The following is a 10,721-nucleotide window of genomic DNA, read 5'->3' on the forward strand; positions in this document are numbered from 1 at the left end:
TCCTTATACAGGGGTATAATGAGGCCTCACTGTACAGGAGAGACCGGAGTGAGGAGCGGGGGCCTGATCACAAGAGCTGACAATCTGAGGAGACAGCAATGCTGAATAACAGTCTACACTGCGTCACTAGATCCTTATACAGGGATATAATGAGGCCTCACTGTACAGGAGAGACTGGAGTGAGGAGCCGGGACCTGATCACAAGAGCTGACAATCTGAGGACACAGCAATGCTGAATAACAGTCTACACTGCGTCACTAGATCCTTATACAGGGGTATAATGAGGCCTCACTGTACAGGAGAGACCGGAGTGAGGAGCAGAGGCCTGATCACAAGAGCTGACAATCTGAGGACACAGCAATCCTGAATACCAGTCTACACTGCGTCACTAGATCCTTATACAGGGATATAATGAGGCCTCACTGTACAGGAGAGACCGGAGTGAGGAGCAGGGGCCTGATCACAAGAGCTGACAATCTGAGGAGACAGCAATGCTGAATAACAGTCTACACTGCGTCACTAGATCCTTATACAGGGATATAATGAGGCCTCACTGTACAGGAGAGACCGGAGTGAGGAGCAGGGGCCTGATCCCAAGAGCTGACACTCTGAGGAGACAGCAATGCTGAATAACAGTCTACACTGCGTCACTAGATCCTTATACAGGGGTATAATGAGGCCTCACTGTACAGGAGAGACCGGAGCGAGGAGCGGGGGCCTGATCACAAGAGCTGACAATCTGAGGAAACAGCAATGCTGAATAACAGTCTACACTGCGTCACTAGATTCTTATACAGGGGTATAATGAGGCCTCACTGTACAGGAGAGACCGGAGTGAGGAGCGGGGGCCTGATCACAAGAGCTGACAATCTGAGGAGACAGCAATGCTGAATAACAGTCTACACTGCGTCACTAGATCCTTATACAGGGATATAATAAGGCCTCACTGTACAGGAGAGACCGGAGTGAGGAGCCGGGACCTGATCACAAGAGCTGACAATCTGAGGAAACAGCAATGCTGAATAATAGTCTACACTGTGTCACTAGATCCTTATACAGGGGTATAATGAGGCCTCACTGTAAAGGAGAGACTGGAGTGAGGAGCAGGGGCCTGATCCCAAGAGCTGACACTCTGAGGAGACAGCAATGCTGAATAACAGTCTACACTGCGTCACTAGATCCTTATACAGGGGTATAATGAGGCCTCACTGTACAGGAGAGACGGGAGCGAGGAGCAGAGGCCTGATCACAAGAGCTGACAATCTGAGGACACAGCAATGCTGAATAACAGTCTATACTGCGTCACTAGATCCTTATACAGGGGTATAATGAGGCCTCACTGTACAGGAGAGACCGGAGTGAGGAGCCGGGACCTGATCACAAGAGCTGACAATCTGAGGAAACAGCAATGCTGAATAACAGTCTACACTGCGTCACTAGATCCTTATACAGGGGTATAATGAGGCCTCACTGTACAGGAGAGACCGGAGTGAGGAGCAGAGGCCTGATCACAAGAGCTGACAATCTGAGGAAGCAGCAATGCTGAATAACAGTCTACACTGCGTCACTAGATCCTTATACAGGGGTATAATGAGGCCTCACTGTACAGGTGAGACCGGAGCGAGGAGCGGGGGCCTGATCACAAGAGCTGACAATCTGAGGACACAGCAATGCTGAATAACAGTCTACACTGCGTCACTAGATCCTTATACAGGGGTATAATGAGGCCTCACTGTACAGGAGAGACCGGAGCGAGGAGCAGAGGCCTGATCACAAGAGCTGACAATCTGAGGAAGCAGCAATGCTGAATAACAGTCTACACTGCGTCACTAGATCCTTATACAGGGGTATAATGAGGCCTCACTGTACAGGAGAGACTGGAGTGAGGAGCAGGGGCCTGATCCCAAGAGCTGACACTCTGAGGAGACAGCAATGCTGAATAACAGTCTACACTGCGTCACTAGATCCTTATACAGGGGTATAATGAGGCCTCACTGTACAGGAGAGACGGGAGCGAGGAGCAGAGGCCTGATCACAAGAGCTGACAATCTGAGGACACAGCAATGCTGAATAACAGTCTATACTGCGTCACTAGATCCTTATACAGGGGTATAATGAGGCCTCACTGTACAGGAGAGACCGGAGTGAGGAGCCGGGACCTGATCACAAGAGCTGACAATCTGAGGAAACAGCAATGCTGAATAACAGTCTACACTGCGTCACTAGATCCGTATACAGGGGTATAATGAGGCCTCACTGTACAGGAGAGACCGGAGCGAGGAGCAGAGGCCTGATCACAAGAGCTGACAATCTGAGGAAGCAGCAATGCTGAATAACAGTCTACACTGCGTCACTAGATTCTTATACAGGGGTATAATGAGGCCTCACTGTACAGGAGAGACCGGAGTGAGGAGCGGGGGCCTGATCACAAGAGCTGACAATCTGAGGAGACAGCAATGCTGAATAACAGTCTACACTGCGTCACTAGATCCTTATACAGGGATATAATGAGGCCTCACTGTACAGGAGAGACCGGAGTGAGGAGCAGGGGCCTGATCCCAAGAGCTGACACTCTGAGGAGACAGCAATGCTGAATAACGGTCTACACTGCGTCACTAGATCCTTATACAGGGGTATAATGAGGCCTCACTGTACAGGAGAGACCGGAGCGAGGAGCGGGGGCCTGATCACAAGAGCTGACAATCTGAGGAAACAGCAATGCTGAATAACAGTCTACACTGCGTCACTAGATTCTTATACAGGGGTATAATGAGGCCTCACTGTACAGGAGAGACCGGAGTGAGGACCGGGGGCCTGATCACAAGAGCTGACAATCTGAGGAGACAGCAATGCTGAATAACAGTCTACACTGCGTCACTAGATCCTTATACAGGGATATAATAAGGCCTCACTGTACAGGAGAGACCGGAGTGAGGAGCCGGGACCTGATCACATGAGCTGACAATCTGAGGAAACAGCAATGCTGAATAATAGTCTACACTGTGTCACTAGATCCTTATACAGGGGTATAATGAGGCCTCACTGTACAGGAGAGACTGGAGTGAGGAGCAGGGGCCTGATCCCAAGAGCTGACACTCTGAGGAGACAGCAATGCTGAATAACAGTCTACACTGCGTCACTAGATCCTTATACAGGGGTATAATGAGGCCTCACTGTACAGGAGAGACGGGAGCGAGGAGCAGAGGCCTGATCACAAGAGCTGACAATCTGAGGACACAGCAATGCTGAATAACAGTCTATACTGCGTCACTAGATCCTTATACAGGGGTATAATGAGGCCTCACTGTACAGGAGAGACCGGAGTGAGGAGCCGGGACCTGATCACAAGAGCTGACACTCTGAGGAGACAGCAATGCTGAATAACAGTCTACACTGCGTCACTAGATCCTTATACAGGGGTATAATGAGGCCTCACTGTACAGGAGAGACGGGAGCGAGGAGCAGAGGCCTGATCACAAGAGCTGACAATCTGAGGACACAGCAATGCTGAATAACAGTCTATACTGCGTCACTAGATCCTTATACAGGGGTATAATGAGGCCTCACTGTACAGGAGAGACCGGAGTGAGGAGCCGGGACCTGATCACAAGAGCTGACAATCTGAGGAAACAGCAATGCTGAATAACAGTCTACACTGCGTCACTAGATCCTTATACAGGGGTATAATGAGGCCTCACTGTACAGGAGAGACCGGAGTGAGGAGCAGAGGCCTGATCACAAGAGCTGACAATCTGAGGAAGCAGCAATGCTGAATAACAGTCTACACTGCGTCACTAGATCCTTATACAGGGGTATAATGAGGCCTCACTGTACAGGTGAGACCGGAGCGAGGAGCGGGGGCCTGATCACAAGAGCTGACAATCTGAGGACACAGCAATGCTGAATAACAGTCTACACTGCGTCACTAGATCCTTATACAGGGGTATAATGAGGCCTCACTGTACAGGAGAGACCGGAGCGAGGAGCAGAGGCCTGATCACAAGAGCTGACAATCTGAGGAAGCAGCAATGCTGAATAACAGTCTACACTGCGTCACTAGATCCTTATACAGGGGTATCATGAGGCCTCACTGTACAGGAGAGACTGGAGTGAGGAGCAGGGGCCTGATCCCAAGAGCTGACACTCTGAGGAGACAGCAATGCTGAATAACAGTCTACACTGCGTCACTAGATCCTTATACAGGGGTGTAATGAGGCCTCACTGTACAGGAGAGACGGGAGCGAGGACCAGAGGCCTGATCACAAGAGCTGACAATCTGAGGACACAGCAATGCTGAATAACAGTCTATACTGCGTCACTAGATCCTTATACAGGGGTATAATGAGGCCTCACTGTACAGGAGAGACCGGAGTGAGGAGCCGGGACCTGATCACAAGAGCTGACAATCTGAGGAAACAGCAATGCTGAAGAACAGTCTACACTGCGTCACTAGATCCTTATACAGGGGTATAATGAGGCCTCACTGTACAGGAGAGACCGGAGCGAGGAGCAGAGGCCTGATCACAAGAGCTGACAATCTGAGGAAGCAGCAATGCTGAATAACAGTCTACCCTCATCACTAGATCCTTATACAGGGGTATAATGAGGCCTCACTGTACAGGAGAGACCGGAGCGAGGAGCGGGGGCCTGATCACAAGAGCTGACAATCTGAGGACACAGCAATGCTGAATAACAGTCTACACTGCGTCACTAGATCCTTATACAGGGGTATAATGAGGCCTCACTGTACAGGAGAGACTGGAGCGAGGAGCAGAGGCCTGATCACAAGAGCTGACAATCTGAGGAAGCAGCAATGCTGAATAACAGTCTACACTGCGTCACTAGATCCTTATACAGGGGTATAATGAGGCCTCACTGTACAGGAGAGACCGGAGCGAGGAGCGGGGGCCTGATCACAAGAGCTGACAATCTGAGGACACAGCAATGCTGAATAACAGTCTACACTGCGTCACTAGATCCTTATACAGGGGTATAATGAGGCCTCACTGTACAGGAGAGACCGGCGCGAGGAGCAGAGGCCTGATCACAAGAGCTGACAATCTGAGGAAGCAGCAATGCTGAATAACAGTCTACACTGCGTCACTAGATCCTTATACAGGGGTATAATGAGGCCTCACTGTACAGGAGAGACCGGAGCGAGGGCCTGATCACAAGAGCTGACAATCTGAGGAAACAGCAATGCTGAATAACAGTCTACACTGCGTCACTAGATTCTTATACAGGGGTATAATGAGGCCTCACTGTACAGGAGAGACCGGAGTGAGGAGCGGGGGCCTGATCACAAGAGCTGACAATCTGAGGAGACAGCAATGCTGAATAACAGTCTACACTGCGTCACTAGATCCTTATACAGGGATATAATGAGGCCTCACTGTACAGGAGAGACCGGAGTGAGGAGCCGGGACCTGATCACAAGAGCTGACAATCTGAGGAAACAGTAATGCTGAATAATAGTCTACACTGTGTCACTAGATCCTTATACAGGGGTATAATGAGGCCTCACTGTACAGGAGAGACCGGAGTGAGGAGCCGGGACCTGATCACAAGAGCTGACAATCTGAGGAAACAGTAATGCTGAATAATAGTCTACACTGTGTCACTAGATCCTTATACAGGGGTATAATGAGGCCTCACTGTACAGGAGAGACTGGAGTGAGGAGCAGGGGCCTGATCCCAAGAGCTGACACTCTGAGGAGACAGCAATGCTGAATAACAGTCTACACTGCGTCACTAGATCCTTATACAGGGGTATAATGAGGCCTCACTGTACAGGAGAGACGGGAGCGAGGAGCAGAGGCCTGATCACAAGAGCTGACAATCTGAGGACACAGCAATGCTGAATAACAGTCTATACTGCGTCACTAGATCCTTATACAGGGGTATAATGAGGCCTCACTGTACAGGAGAGACCGGAGTGAGGAGCTGGGACCTGATCACAAGACCTGACAATCTGAGGAAACAGCAATGCTGAATAACAGTCTACACTGCGTCACTAGATCCTTATACAGGGGTATAATGAGGCCTCACTGTACAGGAGAGACCGGAACGAAGAGCAGAGGCCTGATCACAAGAGCTGACAATCTGAGGAAGCAGCAATGCTGAATAACAGTCTACACTGCGTCACTAGATCCTTATACAGGGGTATAATGAGGCCTCACTGTACAGGAGAGACCGGAGCGAGGAGCGGGGGCCTGATCACAAGAGCTGACAATCTGAGGACACAGCAATGCTGAATAACAGTCTACACTGCGTCACTAGATCCTTATACAGGGGTATAATGAGGCCTCACTGTACAGGAGAGACCGGAGCGAGGAGCAGAGGCCTGATCACAAGAGCTGACAATCTGAGGAAGCAGCAATGCTGAATAACAGTCTACACTGCGTCACTAGATCCTTATACAGGGGTATAATGAGGCCTCACTGTACAGGAGAGACCGGAGCGAGGAGCGGGGGCCTGATCACAAGAGCTGACAATCTGAGGACACAGCAATGCTGAATAACAGTCTACACTGCGTCACTAGATCCTTATACAGGGGTATAATGAGGCCTCACTGTACAGGAGAGACCGGAGTGAGGAGCAGGGGCCTGATTACAAGAGCTGACAATCTGAGGAAGCAGCAATGCTGAATACCAGTCTACACTGCGTCACTAGATCCTTATACAGGGGTATAATGAGGCCTCACTGTACAGGAGAGACCGGAGTGAGGAGCAGGGGCCTGATCACAAGAGCTGACACTCTGAGGAAGCAGCAATGCTGAATAACAGTCTACACTGCGTCACTAGATCCGTATACAGGGGTATAATGAGGCCTCACTGTACAGGAGAGACCGGAGCGAGGAGCAGAGGCCTGATCACAAGAGCTGACAATCTGAGGAAGCAGCAATGCTGAATAACAGTCTACACTGCGTCACTAGATCCTTATACAGGGATATAATGAGGCCTCACTGTACAGGAGAGACCGGAGTGAGGAGCAGGGGCCTGATCACAAGAGCTGACAATCTGAGGAGACAGCAATGCTGAATAACAGTCTACACTGCGTCACTAGATCCTTATACAGGGGTATAATGAGGCCTCACTGTACAGGAGAGACCGGAGCGAGGAGCAGAGGCCTGATCACAAGAGCTGACAATCTGAGGAAGCAGCAATGCTGAATAACAGTCTACACTGCGTCACTAGATCCTTATACAGGGGTATAATGAGGCCTCACTGTACAGGAGAGACCGGAGCGAGGAGCGGGGGCCTGATCACAAGAGCTGACAATCTGAGGACACAGCAATGCTGAATAACAGTCTACACTGCGTCACTAGATCCTTACACAGGGGTATAATGAGGCCTCACTGTACAGGAGAGACCGGAGCGAGGAGCCGGGGCCTGATCACAAGAGCTGACAATCTGAGGACACAGCAATGCTGAATAACAGTCTACACTGCGTCACTAGATCCTTACACAGGGGTATAATGAGGCCTCACTGTACAGGAGAGACCGGAGTGAGGAGCAGGGGCCTGATCACAAGAGCTGACACTCTGAGGAAGCAGCAATGCTGAATAACAGTCTACACTGCGTCACTAGATCCGTATACAGGGGTATAATGAGGCCTCACTGTACAGGAGAGACCGGAGCGAGGAGCAGAGGCCTGATCACAAGAGCTGACAATCTGAGGAAGCAGCAATGCTGAATAACAGTCTACACTGCGTCACTAGATCCTTATACAGGGATATAATGAGGCCTCACTGTACAGGAGAGACCGGAGTGAGGAGCAGGGGCCTGATCACAAGAGCTGACAATCTGAGGAGACAGCAATGCTGAATAACAGTCTACACTGCGTCACTAGATCCTTATACAGGGGTATAATGAGGCCTCACTGTACAGGAGAGACCGGAGCGAGGAGCAGAGGCCTGATCACAAGAGCTGACAATCTGAGGAAGCAGCAATGCTGAATAACAGTCTACACTGCGTCACTAGATCCTTATACAGGGGTATAATGAGGCCTCACTGTACAGGAGAGACCGGAGCGAGGAGCGGGGGCCTGATCACAAGAGCTGACAATCTGAGGGCACAGCAATGCTGAATAACAGTCTACACTGCGTCACTAGATCCTTACACAGGGGTATAATGAGGCCTCACTGTACAGGAGAGACCGGAGCGAGGAGCCGGGGCCTGATCACAAGAGCTGACAATCTGAGGACACAGCAATGCTGAATAACAGTCTACACTGTGTCACTAGATCCTTATACAGGGGTATAATGAGGCCTCACTGTACAGGAGAGACCGGAGCGAGGAGCGGGGGCCTGATCACAAGATCTGACAATCTGAGGAAACAGCAATGCTGAATAACAGTCTACACTGCGTCACTAGATTCTTATACAGGGGTATAATGAGGCCTCACTGTACAGGAGAGACCGGAGTGAGGAACGGGGGCCTGATCACAAGAGCTGACAATCTGAGGAGACAGCAATGCTGAATAACAGTCTACACTGCGTCACTAGATCCTTATACAGGGATATAATGAGGCCTCACTGTACAGGAGAGACCGGAGTGAGGAGCCGGGACCTGATCACAAGAGCTGACAATCTAAGGAAGCAGCAATGCTGAATAACAGTCTACACTGCGTCACTAGATCCTTATACAGGGATATAATGAGGCCTCACTGTACAGGAGAGACCGGAGTGAGGAGCAGGGGCCTGATCACAAGAGCTGACAATCTGAGGAGACAGCAATGCTGAATAACAGTCTACACTGCGTCACTAGATTCTTATACAGGGGTATAATGAGGCCTCACTGTACAGGAGAGACCGGAGCGAGGAGCAGAGGCCTGATCACAAGAGCTGACAATCTGAGGAAGCAGCAATGCTGAATAACAGTCTACACTGCATCACTAGATCCTTATACAGGGGTATAATGAGGCCTCACTGTACAGGAGAGACCGGAGCGAGGAGCAGAGGCCTGATCACAAGAGCTGACAATCTGAGGAAGCAGCAATGCTGAATAACAGTCTACACTGCGTCACTAGATCCTTATACAGGGGTATAATGAGGCCTCACTGTACAGGAGAGACCGGAGCGAGGAGCGGGGGCCTGATCACAAGAGCTGACAATCTGAGGACACAGCAATGCTGAATAACAGTCTACACTGCGTCACTAGATCCTTACACAGGGGTATAATGAGGCCTCACTGTACAGGAGAGACCGGAGCGAGGAGCCGGGGCCTGATCACAAGAGCTGACAATCTGAGGACACAGCAATGCTGAATAACAGTCTACACTGCGTCACTAGATCCTTATACAGGGGTATAATGAGGCCTCACTGTACAGGAGAGACCGGAGCGAGGAGCGGGGGCCTGATCACAAGAGCTGACAATCTGAGGAAACAGCAATGCTGAATAATAGTCTACACTGCGTCACTAGATCCTTATACAGGGGTATAATGAGGCCTCACTGTACAGGAGAGACCGGAGTGAGGAGCAGGGGCCTGATCACAAGAGCTGACAATCTGAGGAGACAGCAATGCTGAATAACAGTCTACACTGCGTCACTAGATCCTTATACAGGGATATAATGAGGCCTCACTGTACAGGAGAGACCGGAGTGAGGAGCCGGGACCTGATCACAAGAGCTGACAATCTGAGGAAACAGCAATGCTGAATAATAGTCTACACTGCGTCACTAGATCCTTATACAGGGGTATAATGAGGCCTCACTGTACAGGAGAGACCGGAGCGAGGAGCAGAGGCCTGATCACAAGAGCTGACAATCTGAGGAAGCAGCAATGCTGAATAACAGTCTACACTGCATCACTAGATCCTTATACAGGGGTATAATGAGGCCTCACTGTACAGGAGAGACCGGAGCGAGGAGCAGAGGCCTGATCACAAGAGCTGACAATCTGAGGAAGCAGCAATGCTGAATAACAGTCTACACTGCGTCACTAGATCCTTATACAGGGGTATAATGAGGCCTCACTGTACAGGAGAGACCGGAGCGAGGAGCGGGGGCCTGATCACAAGAGCTGACAATCTGAGGACACAGCAATGCTGAATAACAGTCTACACTGCGTCACTAGATCCTTACACAGGGGTATAATGAGGCCTCACTGTACAGGAGAGACCGGAGCGAGGAGCCGGGGCCTGATCACAAGAGCTGACAATCTGAGGACACAGCAATGCTGAATAACAGTCTACACTGCGTCACTAGATCCTTATACAGGGGTATAATGAGGCCTCACTGTACAGGAGAGACCGGAGCGAGGAGCGGGGGCCTGATCACAAGAGCTGACAATCTGAGGAAACAGCAATGCTGAATAATAGTCTACACTGCGTCACTAGATCCTTATACAGGGGTATAATGAGGCCTCACTGTACAGGAGAGACCGGAGTGAGGAGCAGGGGCCTGATCACAAGAGCTGACAATCTGAGGAGACAGCAATGCTGAATAACAGTCTACACTGCGTCACTAGATCCTTATACAGGGATATAATGAGGCCTCACTGTACAGGAGAGACCGGAGTGAGGAGCCGGGACCTGATCACAAGAGCTGACAATCTGAGGAAACAGCAATGCTGAATAACAGTCTACACTGCGTCACTAGATCCTTATACAGGGGTATAATGAGGCCTCACTGTACAGGAGAGACCGGAGTGAGGAGCAGGGGCCTGATCACAAGAGCTGACAATCTGAGGAGACAGCAATGCTGAATAACAGTCTACA

Source organism: Dendrobates tinctorius, unplaced genomic scaffold (genome assembly GCF_039654945.1).
Source record: "Dendrobates tinctorius isolate UK_male_01 unplaced genomic scaffold, ASM3965494v1 ptg000120l, whole genome shotgun sequence".
Classification (NCBI taxonomy): Eukaryota; Metazoa; Chordata; class Amphibia; order Anura; family Dendrobatidae; genus Dendrobates; species Dendrobates tinctorius.